The sequence below is a fragment of the Orcinus orca genome, chromosome 6 (genome assembly GCF_937001465.1).
Source record: "Orcinus orca chromosome 6, mOrcOrc1.1, whole genome shotgun sequence".
Taxonomy (NCBI): domain Eukaryota; kingdom Metazoa; phylum Chordata; class Mammalia; order Artiodactyla; family Delphinidae; genus Orcinus; species Orcinus orca.
In genome coordinates this window covers 76,036,835-76,056,816 of record NC_064564.1, presented here as the reverse complement: position 1 = coordinate 76,056,816, position 19,982 = coordinate 76,036,835, and the positions used below count along the sequence as shown (strand labels likewise).

Here is a 19,982-nt window from a genome sequence, read left to right as displayed (position 1 = left end):
TTTACCTTTGTAATGTATGGCATAAGGAATATGGTCAATAATATTGTCATAAATTTGTATGGTGACAGACGGTAACTAGGTTTATTGTGGTTGCCATTTTGTAATGTATATAAATATTGAATCACTATGTTGTACACCTGAATCTAATATACTATTGTACGTCAATTATGCTTCAATTTTTAAAATGTCAAAAAAAACCCCAAAAAACACACATACACATTTTGGCCAATAAAAAGGGCCATGATCTGCAATTCTATGATCTTTACCTTACTATCCTTTCTATAGCAGACTTTAAATGGATTTCCTAAGGATATCTTGGATATTCTCAATTTGACAATAAGTTTTTCATGCAGGAGGAGGGGCTCAGTTATTTGAATGAGGCTTTCAGGAAATTTTTTAAACATGACTTGTCTTTTTTAATAGATCTATCATCTGTAAGTCTGAAGGTTATATTGGAGGACTTTCTTAAAACTTCAAAGTGACCATGATGAAAAAATCCAACAGGGAAAAGATTTCCAACAATGACGATGCTTCTGTAAAAGTATGGTATTTATTTTACTGTATGGGCATTTGGACTTCTATCTAGTGGCCTATAAATTTATAGAAATAACTAACCTTTACTGAACACCTACCATGTTTCAGGTATGGTGTCAAGTATTGTCAAGAAAACTTTCCAAAACTGGGAAATAGGCAAAAGGGCTACTGCATGTCCTTTCAGAGTTATCTAAGCATTTTCTAGCCAACCCACCTTAGCCAGTTCTCTGGGAGTGTGTATCTTTGTTTGACTCGCTATTTTCTCTTGATTAGGATATTTTAAATTTCGTAAGAGTAGATGTTAACTTGTAGAACTTGATACACAGGGTTTCTCAACCTCAGCACTATTGGGATTGGGGGCTGGAAAATTATTTTTTTGCCGGGGGGGAGGGCTGTCCTGTACGTTGAAGGATGTTTAGGACCATGCCTGTTCTCTACCCGCTAGATGCCAGTAGCACTCACACACACCCTCACCCCCCAGCTATAACAACCAAAAATGTCTTCAGCCATTGCCAAATGTCCCCTGGAAGGAGAAATTACCCCCACTTGAGAACAACTGCTGATTGTGATGAAAATGAAATTTGTTCACTAGAGATGCAAATTATTTATCTGGTAAAGAAGACAACCCCAAAAGTTACGGTTTTATTGCCCTGTACATTAACCAGTTTTGTATCTAAATTAGCCAGCTTTTTCAAGCCTTTTTCTTTAGCCACTGTAAATACTTTGCTCTCTCCAGTTTTCTTTAAACCATCTTGTCAGTTCTCTCATTAACATGTGAAATGAATCTTTGACGCGTGCTCACTTTATATTTGTATGAGAGTCATGTTTTTAACTTTTTGGGAAGTATGTTTTGACAGTACCTTACATGCATTACTTTATTTAATTCTCATAACAACTGTATAAATCTGAGGCTTTGAAAGATAAAGTAACTACCCAGAGTCACACTGCTAACATTTGTTGGAACCAGGTTTGGAACCCAAGACTTTATGACCCCAAATAGTGAATCACTGTGCTACTCTGTATTATGAGGCTAGTCCTGAAACTCTGGGACTCGGCTTGCTGTTGTCATTGTGCTTAGCTTGCAACTATACCTCTGCAGCTCTTGGCCACCCCATTTATACACTATGAAAGGCCTTCATAGTTAAAAATCCAAGAACCAATCAGAGTAGCCTTCTAACTTTGGACCATTCCATGCTCACTTTATTATAATATCACAGATGTCAACAAAATAGGAGGCTGACAGAGGAGACCTGGAATCTGTAGCAACTCAACTCAAGACTCCATGTTCAACCCACTTCTTGAACTTATCTTTGTGAGTGAGTTGCTATGCACCTTCTCCCTCTCTCTCCCTGCACCCCCCCTCTTTCTCCCCCAACCCTGTAAAAGACCCAGCAGGAGACTCTGTTGGAACTTGCTTCCCCTGGTAATCACTTTTTGTCCCTTTCGCTGTTTAAAAATGGGGGATGTGGTAGAATAAGGCAGAAAGGCATCAGGGATTCATGACATCAACACTTAAAGCTACTTTGTTTAGGTCTATGCTGATCTTCATGTCTTCTCTGTCTAGTCCAATAATACTAATCACAGTAGGCAGCATATAAATGTTTATTTGACCCACTGGTTAAACAATCAGTTTCCTGAGTCTTCAAATTTTTAGGAGGTAACTTAGCTTTATGAAAAATACATGCAATAATAAAAATAGGTCTCACCTGTAGAGTGCTTACCATATACCTGGCATCATTCTAAACTCCCTACATATATTATCTCATTTAATACGCATTAAATCCTACTAGAAGATAGTATTGTTTTTCAGATGAAGAAACTGAGACACAAAGAGGTAAAATAACTTACTCAAGGCCGTACAAGTAGTGGCAGAGCCAAATCCAAATTTGATTTCCAATTTCATGCTCTTAACTACTGTACTCTACCATAATAACAGGAATGCTTGAGTACCCGACTGGTAGGACTGGAATGAGGGGGTTAAGGGATAAGACTTCATTGAAGATATGACTGGCTGAGTATCCTGTAAGCCAGGATATATAGGGTATGTAAGAGGAGAGAACCTCCAGACCTCTGTTTTGATGTGGTCCTTACCGAAGCAAAGGTTGTACAGAGCTCAGAAAAGGTGCTATGATTACCCTGACAATATTGGATGGAGGCCATATTGCCTAGCTAGCCTACAGCTGCTAAAAATAGCAGATTTATTTGGTGGGAGACTTAACATCTATTTTGGATTATCTCAGGTCATACTATTGCACATTGCTTTTACTAAGCCACAAACAACATGGAGGTGTAACTGCATATTTATAAGTTAGAAGAACAGTTAGAAGTTTGAGGCCGTTAGTAATAGAGATGACGTTTACCTCTTGAAAATCATTTATTTCACTCAAACACGTGTAGGAACACAAAGTACATCTTATCTTTCATGCCACCTATCCTTCCACACCCATGAAAGTTAGGCCAACGTTAAGAAGTATTACACAACTTGACAATAAGGGAAAATGAGATGCCAAGATGTTATTTGTGGCCACTCAGGTTGTCTGCTTTGGAGACAGATTTTTAATAAAAATCAAACAAAGGTAGACGTTCCTAGAGAATTGGATTTTTTCAGTATAAACTGCAAACTAGGTATCTTTTCTTGTTCAATATATTTTTTTCTCTGCCTTTCTTTTTTCATTCCAATAGGCTTGTAATGAAGTGGTCACCAAAATAACAAGGGAGAACAAAACCCAAAAAACACCATTCTTAGGGTACTATAAGTCTGGGCCTGCAATTTTTTTTTTTGAAGTTAATTTAATTTATTTTTTTATACAGCAGGTTCTTATTAGTTATCCATTTTATACATATTAGTGTATATATGTCAATCCCAATCTCCCAATTCATCCCACCACCACCACCCCTGCACCAGCCTGTAATTATTGAGTCCTCTGTCTTTTGGGGAGTCCCATGCTACCATAAGATGAAGGTTAAGTCAAAGGTGTAGCATGTGGAGAAAGTAGCAGCAGCGGTTGTTATGCTGGAAAGGGAAGCAGCCAAGTGGAAAGCATGTAGGACTGTGAGAAGGAAAATCTGGGTTCCCCTTCTGGCTCCAATGCTCGGCTATGGGCATGTAATTTTTTTTTTTTTTTTTTTTTTTTTTGCTGTACGCGGGCCTCTCACTGTTGTGGCCTCTCCCGTTGCGGAGCACAGGCTCCGGACGCGCAGGCTCAGCGGCCATGGCTCATGGGCCCAACCGCTCCGCGGCATGTGGGATCTTCCCGGACTGGGGCACGAACCTGCGTCCCCTGCATCAGCAGGCGGACTCCCAACCACTGCGCCACCAGGGAAGCCCTGTGGGCATGTCATTTAACTTCTCTGAGCCCAAGGAAGCTAAGCCTCCTTCAAAATTGAAATTACTAATATTGACCTCATGGCATTTGGTTAAAAAGTTTATGAATATGAAGTATCTAGTCAAATGCCTGGCATCTGGTGGGTGTTCACTATTATTAGCTCTGTCTTTCAGTCCCAATCCTCCTGATGCCAGCCTACAAACCTAACATTGTTCTTAAGATCAAATAAGATGTTATGAAATCATCCGAGAAACTCTAAAGGGATCTGCAAATGTTAAAGGCTTATTGAGACAGATCTAAGTCTATTACCACAGTTAGAGGTGAGTCATAACCCTTGAGGTTTTTAAAATTATTATACTTTCCCCTTCAAGCCTTCCCTTGATACTCATTTTAATCACTTTCACCCTATAAACAATGAATGGGTGTGTTGGAACATATGGTATGTTTGCTCTAGGATGGTCCTCAGTCTTTGTGACAATAGACATCCCACCTGTGATGATGCCCCTCCTCCTACTCAAAGACACCTTCATCCGAGCCATAAAATCGTATCAAGCTGCTTCAGCCTTATTCTCTCGGATTGCTTGATCTGGGGAAAACCAGGCAATAAATTGTGAGAAGACTCAAGCAGCCCTGTGCAAAAAACCTGCGTGGCAAAATGGTTTGCCAGCCATGTAACGGAGCCACCTTGGAAGTGGGTCCTCCAACCCCAGTCAAGCCTTCGGATGACTGAAGCCCAGTTGACACCTTGATTTCAACTTCGTGGAAGACCCTGAGGCAGAACCCCCAGCTAGGCCAGCCCCCGAATCTTGATCAACAGAAACTGTACAAGGTGTGTTTTAAGCTGCTAAGGTTTGAGTTGGTTAATTTGTTATGCAGCCTTAGATAATAATTCACAACTCACTCCAAATTGTGGCTGAGGCTGATTTGAGTTGCTCTTTTGCTGCTTTCAGTCAAAGAAATTCTGAATAATATGCCTTCCGTACCAGAATCCCTTGGGATGGGTCTTGGGCATCTGTAGTTTTTTAAAGCTCTGCAGATAAACCTTATGTGCAGCTCAGTTAAAAACCTTATGTGCAGCCCAGTTAAAAACCTCTGTTTTATTGGGAAGTATGAATGTTTAACATGCAATTATAATCCATTGGCTTCAAATCAGCTAAACTCCCTTCTTCCCGCCATGATGCACTGTGAGGTCAGCTTTTAGGTCAGTGGAAGCTCAGGTAGGTTTCTCCAACATCAGGAAAATCCGAGGTTTCTTCCTCTCTTCTATCTCTAACATAGAAATGAGCAAGAAAGGTTAAACTTCACTGCTTTCATCTTGAATTTCCATCTTGCCTTCACTGTTCCAGGTTAAGACCAGAGCCAGTTTATTTGAAATACTTCTGGCCATGAGACAATTTTCAGTGGCTTTCATCACATTCTGTTGTCTCCCTTGCCCCTGACTCAAACATACTAACTCTTTCATGCACTATTCCATAAATATTGTCAAGTATGTATGAAAAGTCCCTTTTACCCAGTGAAAATGAGGGCTGTGATGAGATGCTGACTTCTCTCTCACTCATAGATACAGAACAAAGACGCTGAATTTCCAAACCTGAAACTTGAAAACAGGAGTAAATAAATGGCCGAAGATCTCTTTCTTCCCCTCTTTCTGTATCTTTTTGTCAGAAACATGCAAACAACATCTTATTGCAGCCACACACCAGCATATTATTTTTTTAAAAAATCTTATTAGGGAATGTGAATTACAAAGATCTTGGCCACCAATTGATAATGGAGTCAACCATCTATCTGATATCCTAATATCCTAGTAATTATCCTCAGTTCCTCTGTCACCTCATTTCACTCATGGAAACAACTCCCCAGATCCTATTCATTTTACTTTGGGAATCTCATATTCAGACTTTCACGCCCATCCCTACAGCCACAGCCTTTGTTCAGACTACCTTCATACCCTGCCTATTCTATGACAACCGCCCCTTAATTGGTATCTTGACAACAACCTTCCTTCACTCCTGTTTACTCTGCACCTCACTGTCAGAGTTATCTTTCAAAATTGTAGATTTTATCAGGCCACTCCCTTGATTAAAAACATGCCATTTACATCATGTACTCCCCAACATGGTGCACTGGGAAGGGCTCATCACATCTGCGGTATTCTTGCCAAAAATGCAGAGCCTCAATCTAAACATGAGATAAGCCCAATTGAGGGCCATTTTACAAAAAAAATGATCAGTACTTTTCCAAAGTGTCAAGATGATGAAAGGAAAAGAAAGACTGAGGAGCTGTGACAAACTGGAGAAGACAACGGAGGCATGATGAGTAAATGCAATGCTACATCCTGGATTGGATTCTGGACCAGTGGAAGGACGTAAGTGGAAAAACTGATTAAATTCATATAAATTCTGTAGTTAATGCTACTGTACCAACTTCTTAGTTTTGATCATTGTACTATGATTGAGCAAGATGTTAACATGAGAGGAAGCTGGGTGGAGGGAATACGAAAACTCTCTGTACCACTCTTGTAACTTTTATAAAGTGAAAAATTATTTCAAAAGGTAGATAAAAAAGAGACCAGAGGGACTTCTCTGGTGGTGCAGTGGTTAAGACTGCACTCTCCTATTGCAGGGGACCGGGGTTCGATCCCTGGTCAGGGAACTAGATCCCACATGAATGCTGCAACTAAGAGTTCGCATGCCACAACTAAGAAGCCGGTGAGCCACAACTAAGGAGCCTGCCTGCTGCAACTAAGGAGCCCATGTGCCACAACTAAGACCCGGTGCAACCAAATAAATATTAAAAAAAAGAAAAAGAGACCAGAAGAAAAATCATATGCTATTACAACAAATTCCAAGTAACTATAGAAGCTTAGTAGAGAGGGAGAGAGGGATAGCTGGAAGGAGGAAAGGGAGAAAGAGAGGCAAAAAGACAGAAAATGAATGTATGTTGGCAGCTACCACGGGATAAGACATGAATTTATACGATCTCCCACTAGTGCCTCACATACACATATAGTATGAGGATCCCACAATGCTAAATGTGGTTCACTCTTTAGAAAATACACCCCCTAAATGCAAGCTAGTTACTTCATCTGGTGCTCAGCTGAAGAAACAGTGATCTGTTCCAACAGTAGAGGAAAAACTGTGCTGATTTATTGAATGTGGCAGAGAAAGCCTCCCAATTTCCCACTGCCCCTCCTTTAGCAATAAAAATCCTGGTTTTTCAGGCCAGAGCATTGTCACTGAGCTATAAGAAATTTAAGAGATTATTTATTTGGAAAAGAGTATAATGTGGCAGTGAAAACCAGGGCTTGGTGTCCATCACATAGAGCAGAATCAAATCTAGCTCTGTGACCTCAAGCAAGTTATTATCTATGTTGAGGCTTAGTTACCTTGTTCATAAAATAGAGATAATGATAATGATCAATTTACTTTATAAATTTGCTGTGAAGATTACATTTTTAACCCATGCAAATGCTTTACATTTAACATAGTAATCTGGCACAGAATGTGTGTTCATTAAATATTTGTTATTATTTAAATTTATTTTTATTCATTATTTAAATATTAGTTACTTAGAGAAAATGTCTAAAATTTGTAGCAGTGGAAGGTTAGTGACAAGACATTCAAGTATGACTCCAATTCATGCTCCATCAATCCAGTAATCAATAGTTTTTAAATTAGGAGCTGTTACTCAGCTTTCTTTTTCCATTCTAGACTTTACTCCTTCAGTAATTCTCACAGTCTCTGTATTCTATCCACCAAATCATTGAATCTCTCTAGCTTCCTAAAATGAGGAATCCATCCTCTGATCTAGTGACCAGAGAAGGGAAGCTAGAAGGGAAGATGAATGTCTTTGCCTGAATGCTAATGTGAGTCCCATCCCCCATCAAGAGATAGCTTTACCTCATGTACTTTTCATCTTTCCTCTTCGCTCTTTTCTCTTCCCTGTGCCTATGTGTAATTAGTACTCCCAATTGAATAGTCCTAATTACTAAGATTATATAAATAAGCTTTTATTTTTTAAACAGCTGACAGTTATAAATAAGAATTTCAGAATTCTTATTTATATGTATATGTGTACCACATCTTCTTTATCCATTCATCGTTGAAGGACATTTAGGTAGTTTGCATGTCTTGGCAATTGTGAATAATGATGGTATGAACATGGGAATGCAGATATCTCTTCGATACCCTGTTTTCATTTCCTTTGGTGGGGGGGAAGTATTTCAGCTGTATTAGGGCACTGTTAAAAGTTGCTTAAAAAAAAAAAAAAACTAGTCTAAAAATTTGTGTTTTCAACCCGAGGGTGAAAATAAGTACATAATTACTAACAAGTAGTGCTGGATTATATAAACTAAATGTGAATTAGGGTATCAATAAGTAAATTTCTTTTATTTTTAATTTAATTTTTAAAACTTTTTATTGGAGTATAGTTGCTTTACAATGTTGTGTTAGTTTCTACTGTACAGCAAAGTGAATCAGCTATATGTATTCATATATCACGTTTTTTGGATTTCATTCACATTTAGGTCACCAGTAAATTTCTAATGAGAAAATTTTGTGATTGTAAAAAAAAACATCATTTGACACATCATGACCGTTGGACTTCTTATGCTTATTTTACCATTTAATATTTTTATATGGAATCACATATGATGGTGGAGTTAGGTACCATAATCTTTCAGTACTTAGACCCTTCAGCAGTCTATATCCATGCTACTGAAAGAAATCGTAGGCTAAGAGAGTAGGTGGGAGCATTGGGAGAAAGGGAAACCCACTCTCATTATAAATTCCTATTAGCAATAGTTTTGTAACTGTAGCTACAACCTTTGTCATCCCTTCTGATTCTTCTCTTCATCCCTGTATTCAATTTAGTCTTTTCTTCCTTGGAAAGTAATATCTAGATTTACCTTAATCTCTTCCCTTCACTATTACTGTCTAGCATAAATCTTTATCATGTCATTTCAGGATTATTTGAACAATCTCCTCATCTGGTCTTCCTGACAACAGCTTAGCTACTGGCTCTTGTCTGATTAATTGTTCTGTAATACTGCTTTTACCATATCACTCTATTGCTTCAGAATCTAAAATGAATCTCCACTGCTTAGTGAGTCATTCAGTCTCTTCAGTCTGACTTTTAAAGGTTCTAATAATTTTACACCACCTGAATTATCAAAATTTTCCTCTGTTTCTTAAGATGGATTATACTCAGACAGGTCTTTGCTTTCCTTTCCACCTTGCTCATGCTGTTATTCCCACACCACGCCAAAGATTGTTATACTTTCCTGTCCAGAATTGATCTTACCTTTTGGTAACATCGTTCAGAATTTCCTTTGGGAATCATCAAACTCTTACCTTTGGTCCATAGGTTTGCATGGGGCTGACTCCACAGCCACCTCTAGGGTGGACATGTGACCCAAGCCCAGCTAATCAGAGGACCATGACCCCTTGGTCACAGCAATCAGTTCAATAAAGAACATATGACCTGGGGCTTCCCTGGTGGCACAGTGGTTAAGAATCCTCCTGCTAATGTAGGGGACGTGGGTTTGAGCCCTCGTCTGGGAAGATCCCACATGTCATGGAGCAACTAAGCCTGTGCACCACAACTACTGAGCCTGAGTTCTAGAGCCCTCAATCCACAACTACTGAGCCTGCGTGCCACAACTACTGAGCCTGTGCTCTAGAGCCCGTGAGCCACAACTACTGAAGTCCGCATGCCTAGAGCCCATGCTCCGCAACAAGAGAAGCCACTGCAATGAGAAGCCTGCGCACTGCAACAAAGAGTAGACCCAGCTCGCTGCAACTAGAGAAAGCCCGCGCGCAGCAACAAAGACCCAACTCAGCCAAAAATAAATAACTTTATTAAAAAAACAAAAAAAACATATGACCCAAGCTGGCCCAATGTGAGCCTTGCCTGAACCTTCAGCAGGAACTTTTAGAAAAAGTAGTGCTTGACAAAGCCAAGAAACAGCAACTGACAGATTCCTGATGATATAATTGAGCTTCTCGATCTACATACGACTGATCTCTTTGGTAATAAGAAACAATAAATATTTTTTTTTCTGTTTTGACTTAAACCAATTTGAATTGGTTTGCAAAGAATACTCCCACCTCTTTGCCTCTTCAAGTTAAGTTTACCCTTTAAGATGTAGCTCTCATGCTACTTTCAAACCGTTCTTCCCTTTCCTTAACTCCCATTATACCTTACTTAATCTACTGCTTTAACACTAAATCATCTCAGTTGTTTAATATTTCCTAGTTTTACTTCCCCACTGTACCATAACCTTCTTGAATGCTTGGACCATGAATTACATTTCTCTTGTGTTCACAACACTTAAGAATTTTTTACACTTAAGATGCAGATTGACTGATAAACTATTGGATATGTTATTTTTCTTTAGAAATCAGTGGTTAGAATCTCAAGAATAAATGAAAACTGGGCAAATTGTTGCTAACCAGGGCCTAGCTCTTTGGGTAATTCTGTTCCCACCTTACTGATTTAAAAACAAATATGGCAAGAAAGAAGGGGAAATGATATCAATGAGTGTGTTTTAAAGACACATTTTGTACCACCTCCTGAAGATATCTTTTGGGGCCTTTGGAGAAGCCTGATAGCAGCTCCCCATTTTAAAAAGTAGCTTTTATTATCATTCAGTATGGTGAGACCAGGAGATCAGAAGACAGATGCCACTGACAAGATAGTTTTTACTTACCGTCTTCAAGAAGAGGGGCATGCTTCACCACATAGGGCCATACAGGGAAGCATCAGGATCAATCAGGAGATGGGGGTGGTCAAGGGGAAGGCATGGTCAAAAGCGTTTATTGTGGTTTCCACAGTAAAGGCAAGGCAGAGTAAGCATGCTTAGGATTGGCTAGTCTGAATAATTTCAGCAGGCTCTGGGATGTAGGGACTGTCTCCAGTTATCTAGTACCTGGCGCTGGGTTGATTAGGGCAGGGGAATATTGACTTGGTGTGTGAGAGTCTGATAAAGAAGGTGGTTGAAGGATGGATGTGGGTTCTGGATTGGTCCGTTTGTATATGAAAGGTTCAGGGGATTTGTTAGCTATTGGACAATTAGCTAGCCCTGAGAGGAGCAGTCTCTCCCCAGTCAGTGAGGCCCCAGGTGGCACAGCCTCAAGAATATGGAAGATAAGGGGGGGACGAGGACCCACTGCACCCTAGACGGCCAGGGACCATGGGCAGTGCCTGGGATCCCCACCTTGAAGGGAATTGTTCCTGAGTGGTGCCTTGGGCTTTGCCAGCCTGGATTTAGGGGGTGAGCTTCCCTCCTGGAGCCTTGTGAGGATTTAGCCCTCCTTTTTGATTGTGGTTACTTAAAAAACAAAAAATTTCATTGCAACCACCTATAAATCGTATTTTACAAATTGCAGAAATGAAGATACAGAGGACTGCCACCCACTGAGCTAGGCATAGACACCAAATGTCTTGGTTCCCATTCTTTCGTTTTAGAGGTGCGTGCCTACATGTTTAGGGGCGAAATAATGTGATATCTAGAATTTGCTTCAGAATAATGGAGAGTGGGAGGTACAAAGGAAACAAGATTGGCCATGAGTGATGACTGTTGAAGCTGTGTGGTAGTTCTCATTGCTATCCTCAGTACTTTGTACATGTTAGAAATTTTCCATAATAAAACTTAAAAAAAAAAAGAATACAGAAAATAAAATGTAGTTACTACACTCCCCTCTTTCCCACCTGGGTTCAGAACAATTGAGCAATAAGACAAAGCAGAGGCAGATGGTTGTCCAAATATCCCCTCTTTTACTGATAAAGCCTACCTTGGAGAATATATCTTTACACGAGAGTCAAATGGGCCTCCTAACTCCATGCGGAATTAGACTTACTCATATAGTCATAGCAGTATTGGACCAGGCAGGACAGCTTTTCCAGCTGGGAAGGATTTTATGGCATGAGTAACAGAGAAGAAATTGTACTTACTGTAAGCAAGTTTACTCCCAAGAGGGGCAAAATAAATAAGGCCCGGAGCTGAGTTGAGCACGCCCAGTTTATTCCTCCCAGATGTTCCAATCAGATGAGACACCCCACCTTCTCCAGGCAGAGGAGTAGAGAAAGTCAAGGGGTATTGCTTGACTGAACTCCCTTTTCATAGATGGACAGGTCAAGAGCGGGAAAGAAACATTACCTCCCACCAAAAAACACTGATTTTTCTGGAGATTTTAGTAAGATAATGGAATTCTACCACTTCCCTAGCCATGATTCCAGCTTGTAAGTTTTCATTTCTTCATCTTCATCTATTGGATGGCTCTAATTCTGCAAAAGAAATTCTTCTATCTTCAGAACTTCAGTTTTCTGCTGTATGACATCATACTCTTATTCTGCCTTTGGCTGAAGGTAAAAAGGCTTTTTTTTTTTTTTTTCTCTCTGAAAAGACATTAAATCTGAACATGGACATCACATCCACCACAGATACTTCCTTCTTCTGCAGCCTGATGCCTCCTCCCACCAAGATTTTTTATGTCCATCCAAAATATTACAAGCTTGTTTACAACATATTTTTTATTAAGGCACACTTTTAGTAAAATGCTGATATAAAACTTATGGTATAAAATTTTGTAGAAAAATTAGAAAATTCAGTCATGCAAAATGAAGAAGATAAATGAGCTCATATTCTGCTGGGGAACCAGCTATTTTAGCAACTAATTACAAAGGAGTGTGAGGCACTCAGTAACAGGGGAAGGAGAGCTCTGAGATCATAGGGGAAGGAGTGATTGTGGGTGATAAGGTGAGGGGATGGGTGGGGACTTATAGGACATAACTGGAAAGATTGCCCGTGGCCCACTGGGAAGGATGTTATATGTTATGTTAAAGAACTTAGACTTTATTCAATAGGCAGTGGAACGTCACTGCAGGATTTGAATCAGAAGAGCAACATAATCAATTCACTTTGAAAAAAAAGTATTTATTTATTTATTTACTTATTTTTGGCTGCATCAGGTCTTAGTTGCGGCATGCAGGATCTTTCCTTGCGGCGCGCAGTCTCCAGAGCATGTGGGCTGTGTAGTTGTGGCACGTGGGCTCTCTAGTTGTGGCTTGTGTGCTCAATAGCTGCGGTGCACAGGTTTAGTTGCCCTGCAGCATGTGGGATCTTAATTCTCCAACCAGGGATTGAACCTGCGTCCCCTGCATTGGAAGGCGGCTTCTTAACCACTGGACCACCAGGGAAGTCCCTACTCAATTCACTTTTTTTTTTTTTTTTCTAGTACGCGGGCCTCTCACTGCTGTGGCCTCTCCCGTTGCAGAGCACAGGCTCCGGACGCGCAGGCTCAGCGGCCATGGCTCACGGGCCCAGCCGCTCCGCGGCATGTGGGATCTTCCCGGACCGGGGCACAAACCCGAGCCCCTGCATCGGCAGGCGGACTCTCAACCACTGCGCCACCAGGGAAGCTCCTCAATTCACTTTTGAAAAAAGAAAACTGTTTATTGAGAAAAGAATCATTTGAAGCCTCTCATATACCTGGGGCACTCTCATATGTGAGGGAAATCTGGAGGCTAGCAGATAAGTTAGGAAGTGTTGCAATAGCCCAGATTCTTGACCTCAGCCAAGCCCTGCCCCCAATAATTTTTATGTCAGCCTATTTATTAGCAAGTAAAGTACATACAAGGATTCATTTGGCATAGAGCATAGAGTACAATAAAAGAAACTAAAGCCAAACCTTAATTATATATACATATTAAGTTAGTTATGCTTATAGTGTGGGTATATATTAAATCAGAGAGGATTTGTTCTTTGAGAGGATTTCTGTCACTCCTACTTTCTTTTTTCTGTTTAAACGTGAAGATAAAGGTACTGTTATTTGCCTTCTTAGCAGCAAACTCCCCCCATCCCCACCTAGCTTAGAGTGTTTAGTTTTCTTCTTGGTAAGACGGGCCTGATAAGTTTAGGCGAAAATAAAAATTCTGATTGTGGGCTTCCCTGGTGGCGCAGTGGTTGAGAGTCCGCCTGCCGATGCAGGGCACACGGGTTCGTGCCCCGGTCCGGGAAGATCCCGCATGCCGCGGAGTGGCTGGGCCCGTGAGCCATGGCCGCTGAGCCTGCGCATACGGAGCCTGTGCTCCGCAACGGGAGAGGCCACAGCAGTGAGAGGCCTGCGTACTGCAAAAAAAAGAAAAAAAAAAATTACGATTGTATTTCAAGATTATGAAGATGATATTAATTAGTCTAAGCCTGTCCAGGTAATTCTATGTCTGTTGTCTACTGTTAGTTTAGAAATGGGAATGTGAAGCACTATGGGAAGTCTGCTGGGTGGCTTCCAGGAAAAGTGTTCCTACTGAAGAAAAGAGACCCATATAGGAGGAAACAGGCTTTCTTTGCTGAATTTGTTGTATCTGGGTGTGATGCCTTGAACTGTGGCAGCCATTTTACGATTGTGAGGGATTAAGCTAGCATGCTGAAAATAGCAGAGCCCAAGGATGGGAAGGACTGGGTTGATAATCTGGATATGATGTAGCTTGGAACGTCATGGTTTTTTAGATAGTAAATGTCCTTATTATTTAAGCTAGTTTTAGTTGGGTGTTCTGTTCATATCACTGAGAGCAGTCTACCTAATATAGGCTCTCAGAGAGAAAGATACTATGAGACATGTATCTCTCATCAGTAAAGGGATTCATATGTGTATGTTCTGTGTTGTTTCTAAAGCAGTGCTTTTCAAATTTTAACGTACCTATCAAACACCTGGGCGTGTTGTTTAAATGCAAATTTAGTAGGTGCGGCCTGAAATACTCCATTTCTAAGAAGCTCCCAGGATTTGTCCATGGTGCTGGAATAGGGTCCACACCTTTGAGCAGCAAATGTAGACCACAGCTATAGCTCATTAAAGGTTAGATAGATGGGAAACCTCCAAGTGACTGACAGGATTTTTAAAGGGTGAGCCAGGAGTCAGGATGAGGTACAATAGTGACTGCTAATTCAAACAGATTAGCCCAATATTATTCCTTATTAATACTGATAATTTCAGAAAAGGTAAGGGGCAGATAGGTGCCAGGGGCAGACAGAAACCAGGACAAGATCTTAGAGACTGCCTCTGCAGAGAAGAAGGAAGCAGAAAGTGTCTTTCTTACTTGTAGGAGGTGCTCAGACAAAGCACAAATTCTTGGTACTAGCAGGTCTTTTAGATGACTGTTATAGGCCTTTTGCCTGAAAATATTGTGGTACTCCCATCTTCACCACCATAGGTAATTTAAACCACCACCACCAAGATAACCTGTAAAATAAGTGTAAGGAAGTACAAATTTTGATTTTCCTCCACAATGACTACTCTGACACTTTTTTGGGGCTGGGGGGAAGTAATAGATATGTTACTCTTCTTAAATTTTTGGTGGGGGTACATTTGCTTGACTGGTACCCTAAACATGCGTGGGTATATGCCAATAGGGTCGGTTGGCCCTGGATTTCTGGACAGGGAAGCATGGAATAATGTCAGTTCAAATGATTCTTTTAACTTGAAATGTTTCCCAACAGCAACAAAAAAATGATTTAGAGCTTAGAGGATGGGAAAACTTATTTGCAGGGCTACTTCAGTGCTTCTGGAAAGAAGTAGTGACTCCTAGCAGTATGGTAAATAGTCTATGACTTATTTTCCCAAGTTTGAGAATAACTATTGAGAGCATTAAAATAATGTGTACACAAAGATTGCAACTGGAAGTGGCTCCTGTGATTAAGAAGATAAAGATTCTCTAGAGGGAAAAAGAGATCATTACAGGAGTCATATCTTTAGTTCCACAGTGGAGAGTATGGTCGTTATTTAAAGACAAATTATGGTATTCTTGGACTAAATCCAGGTATTAGAACAAAGAATACAAAGGCAAAACTAGCTAGTTCTCAGTCAAAGACAGTACTCATAAAGAGCAGACTTAATAGAGGGATTCCAAGAAGAAAAACTGTAAACCCCAGAATGATAATGATTATAAGGGGACCCTGATATTAAGCTGAAGAAGTCCCTAGCTGCTGTCCCCTTTTGCCATGAGGTGCTTAGATCAATAGCAATTTGAATCTTTGTTGATATAAAAACAAGATATTTAAACATAAAGAGTAAGAAATAGTTTATCTCCATAAACATATTTCTTGAGCAATCTAGTCTCTTGCTTTTCGTAAGTAAAGTATACATACCTTTTCTCGCCCACCTAGAAGGTCAAATTACTGTAAATAACAATTATTTGCAAGGTTTCCAAAAGTAAAAGGACTTCATGAAACTGATGTAAGAATAAACAGGATCAACTTCAATAGAGGCAGTAGATCCAGTGGTTAATAGTATTTTGGGCTTTGTCCACTTGCTTTCAAATCTGGGCTTTACCATGTAGGAGCTGTATGCTTTGATAGCATTACTTAAAGTCTTTAAATTACAGTGGTTTCATCTGTTAAAAAAAAAAACCAGGAATGACAATACTATTTTAAGTACTAAGTTAAAGGCAATGATGTATGTAGTATTTAGCACAGTGCCTGGCACTTGTAAATTCTTGTACTCAATCCATAAACTGGTTTTAGAAAATCTTCACATGCCAGACACTGTGCTGGATGTTGGGGATATGGTCTTGAACAAAACAGATCAATATATGCATCTTGCCCTCAAAGAACTTAAGAGTCTAGTAGGGAAGGCAACTGGTTAAAAGGTAAACCAACATAATATTTAAGTGCCAACTTTCAGTGAGATATCCACTTGGAGAACATGAGGCAAATAGAAATATACTTATGATTAACAGGTGAATAGGCCTGCTGATTTCTAAGCCTTTATTTATAAACATTTATTCATTATGAAACAACCTTGAGAATAATGAAGACGTAACTTTGTTGGTAGGACTGGGAAAACTAAGGGATGCTTAGTATGTTTTGGTTATTAATTTTTGGAGTTTAATTGACCTTGGGATGAAAACATTCCCAAACTTTCAGCCCAAAGGGCTCTATTGTTTGGGAAGATTTCTATAGGAGAAACTCATTGCAAAGAAGTTAGGAAGAGGAAGTCTTAAGAAAAGTGTTTTAAAACAAGATCAAAAATGTTTTCTGAAGAGAAAACATTTATTAAGCTGATATACTAGGCATTTCTTGCTCTTTATCTCATTTATTTCTCCCAATGGCCCTGTAGGAAGGGTAATATTACATCCATTTTAGAAACAATACAGTCGACACCTCAAGTAACTTTTTTAAACAGGTCACACTTACCAACTGGCAAAGGGAAAATGAGAAGTACATGTTTCCACTAGCTTCTAGCTGCCTTTAGCTCAGTGCAAGAGACATAGATGGCAACCAACACATTTGCTGGAAAGAATGAATGAATAAATGTACTTTAGCTCTGTTATTTATGTGTCCCTGGGTAAGACAATTTTGCTGAGTCTGTCTTCATTTCTTAAAGGAATATAACAAGACTTACTTCACAGAGTTGAGGTAAGGAACAAATAAGGGGATACAATAGGGGAAAACAATTAAAATATAAAATATTAAGTGTTAGCATGATATATGTCACAAATTATGACATGTATAATTTGTGTGTGCATATGAAAACAGCATTGGTAACAGTTAATATTATGAGAATTTATATATAACTTCCAAACACCAGACTCTAAGAAAAAAGGTACTGGATAGAAAAGTTGGAAGAATAGGCAAGGAATTGATATATTGTGTCTGGGACAGGGATATTGGCGGTTAGGGACAGGGTAAAGAAACTTTACATTTGTAACCCTTTGCATTTTCCTTTTGAATTTTGAACCATGTATTACTGCATTACTATTCAAAAAATAAATAACTTTAAACTTTATAAAAACATTGTATTAAAATGTAACATTAACACAGAATAACCACAGTACTTTTTTTTAGCATTGCCTTATTTCAATTATTAATTTAAATTATGAAAATGAAGCCACTTCATTTTTTTTTGAGAATTTAAATATTTTATTATATAAAGTTATACCCAGAATTGTGCTTCATTTTTTCACTATATACTTTAACTCAAGGACATTTCTAAAAGCAGTACATTTTACAAATCCTGAAAGAAATTCCACTAGCTATAGGCTATTTAAATACTGCTTACAGAAAGTATTTTAAATAAAACGAGGGTGTACAAATGAACTTATTTACAAAACAGAAGTAGAGTCACAAATGTAGAAAACAAACTTATGGTTACCAGGGGATAAGGGGGGGAGGGATAGATTGGGAGACTGGGACTGACATGTACACACTACTATATATAAAATAGGTAACTAATAAGAACCTGCTCTGTAGCACAGGGAACTCTACTCAATATTCTGTAATGGCCTATATGGGAAAAGAATCTTTAAAAAAAAGGAGTGCGTATGTGTATAACTGATTCACTTTGCTATATACTCAGAACTAACACAACATTGTAAATCAACTATACTCCAATAAAAATTAAAAAAAAAGTATTAAAGGAAAGCCAGCACCATACAAACAGCATACACTTAAATAAAAGAGATGAATGCTTAACATACAGAGTAATGATTTTTTGTTTTTAAAATAAATGTATTTTTTTATTTTTGGCTGTGTTGGGTCTTCGTTGCTGTGCGTGGGCTTTTTCTAGTTGCAGCAAACGAGTGGGGGCCACTCTTCGTTGCGGTGCGCGGGCTTCTCATTGTGGTGGCTTCTCCTGTTGTGGAGCACGGGCTCTAGGTGCATGGGTTTCAGTAGTTGTGGCACACGGGCTCAGTAGTTGTGGCTTGTGGGCTCTAGAGCGCAGGCTCAGTAGTTGTGGCGCACGGGCTTAGTTGCTCCACGGCATGTGGGATCTTCCCAGACTAGGGCTCGAACCTGTGTCCCCAGGTGGATGCTTAACCACTGTGCCACCAGGGAAGCCCCAGAGTAATGTTTTTTATTCACTGATAAACTAAAGGTCCATTTCAAGATGTCTCTCTTGTATACTTCATTTGTTTTATTAGCAAGCAAAGCCCTATAAGGGATGGCTTCATCTAGTCCTCAGACTTGGATCCATCTTCATCTTGACTAATCTGGAAGTAATGAAGTTCGTAAATCTCCTTGTCAGATGCAACCACACGAAGACAATCACGAAGATTTTTCTTTTTAAGGTACTTCTTGGTAAGGTATTTCAAATACCTTTTAGAGAACTGTTTCTCAGAAACAACTGACTTTATTCTTGAAGCGTTCAATGTGAACGACATTCCCAAGATTTCCAGTTTTTCCATTCACTTTAACCTTCTCCCGTAGACACTGTTCAAAATTTCCAGAATTAAAAATTCCATCTTCTACTGGATGAGTAAGGTCCAAATTAAACTTCCAGGTTGACTTCTTAGGCTTCTTGTCTTTCTTCGGCGCCATCCTGAAGGCCCGCCGCGCGATCAGAGAGCCACTTCATTTTCAATATGATTATATCTTTTTAACAGAATCCGTGGTCCCTGAGCAAGTTTAATTCTCCTGAATAAAACAATCTTCTTTTACCGTTATTTTGAAAGACTATTTTGCTGGATGGTAGAATAAATTGAGTGAAACGAGTTATTTTCTAAGAATAACATCAAATGCAGGTAGGGCAGAGGTTTTATCCACGAGCCCAGAGAGAAATGGGGCGGAAAATGAACGCAGGTAAATAAGAGTTAGTGGTTAAGTCTGACATTGCTATGGGCCACCGTTTGATGTTAATGCTGCACCGCGTTACGGCTTCTTTGCGCTTTGGTGGTCTTCCAAAGTGCGAGTACTAGCCAGAGTTAGGTTCCTGAATGTTTCCCGATCTGCTGCCATGACCAGTCCAGGGCTTGGGTTAGGGCTTTCGCTGGCCCCTAAACACTGAAAAGATGACAGTGTCCCTCTACATTTATGCAATTAAAAATAGAAATTCACTTAAGAAATTCATTAAAACAACTTAGGGCGAGCGAATGCAAGACCTTCCTTCTAGACTTTCTGAAATAAAAGTTCCTATTAAATTCATCAAAGCTGAACTTTTTTTCTGCATTTCTCCTTTGCTAATGTGTTAGCCTTAGTTCAGCGGCCTGTTCCACCACCCAGCACTCACCGGCTCTCAAGCCCGAACCACGCGGCTGCTCGCAGGTGCCATCCCCAACCTGCCAGCAATCTCCTCCTTCGCCCCACCCATCTGGCCCTTGCCCCCGCCTACTTCACGCGTTGTTGTG

General features: G+C 39.7%; 1 long non-coding RNA gene and 1 pseudogene across 1 annotated transcript; both read right to left on the bottom strand.

The window, feature by feature from the left end:
• Positions 1-4,741: 4,741 nt before the first annotated feature.
• Positions 4,742-19,970, bottom strand: LOC125964916 (uncharacterized). The gene is made up of 4 exons (XR_007478241.1): positions 19,865-19,970; positions 16,006-16,250; positions 14,958-15,100; positions 4,742-5,129 (listed from the first exon to the last, which is right to left on the bottom strand). It is a non-coding gene; the product is annotated as an uncharacterized LOC125964916 (long non-coding RNA).
• Positions 17,311-19,454, bottom strand: LOC125964915 (60S ribosomal protein L22-like 1; annotated as a pseudogene).
• Positions 19,971-19,982: the final 12 nt, after the last annotated feature.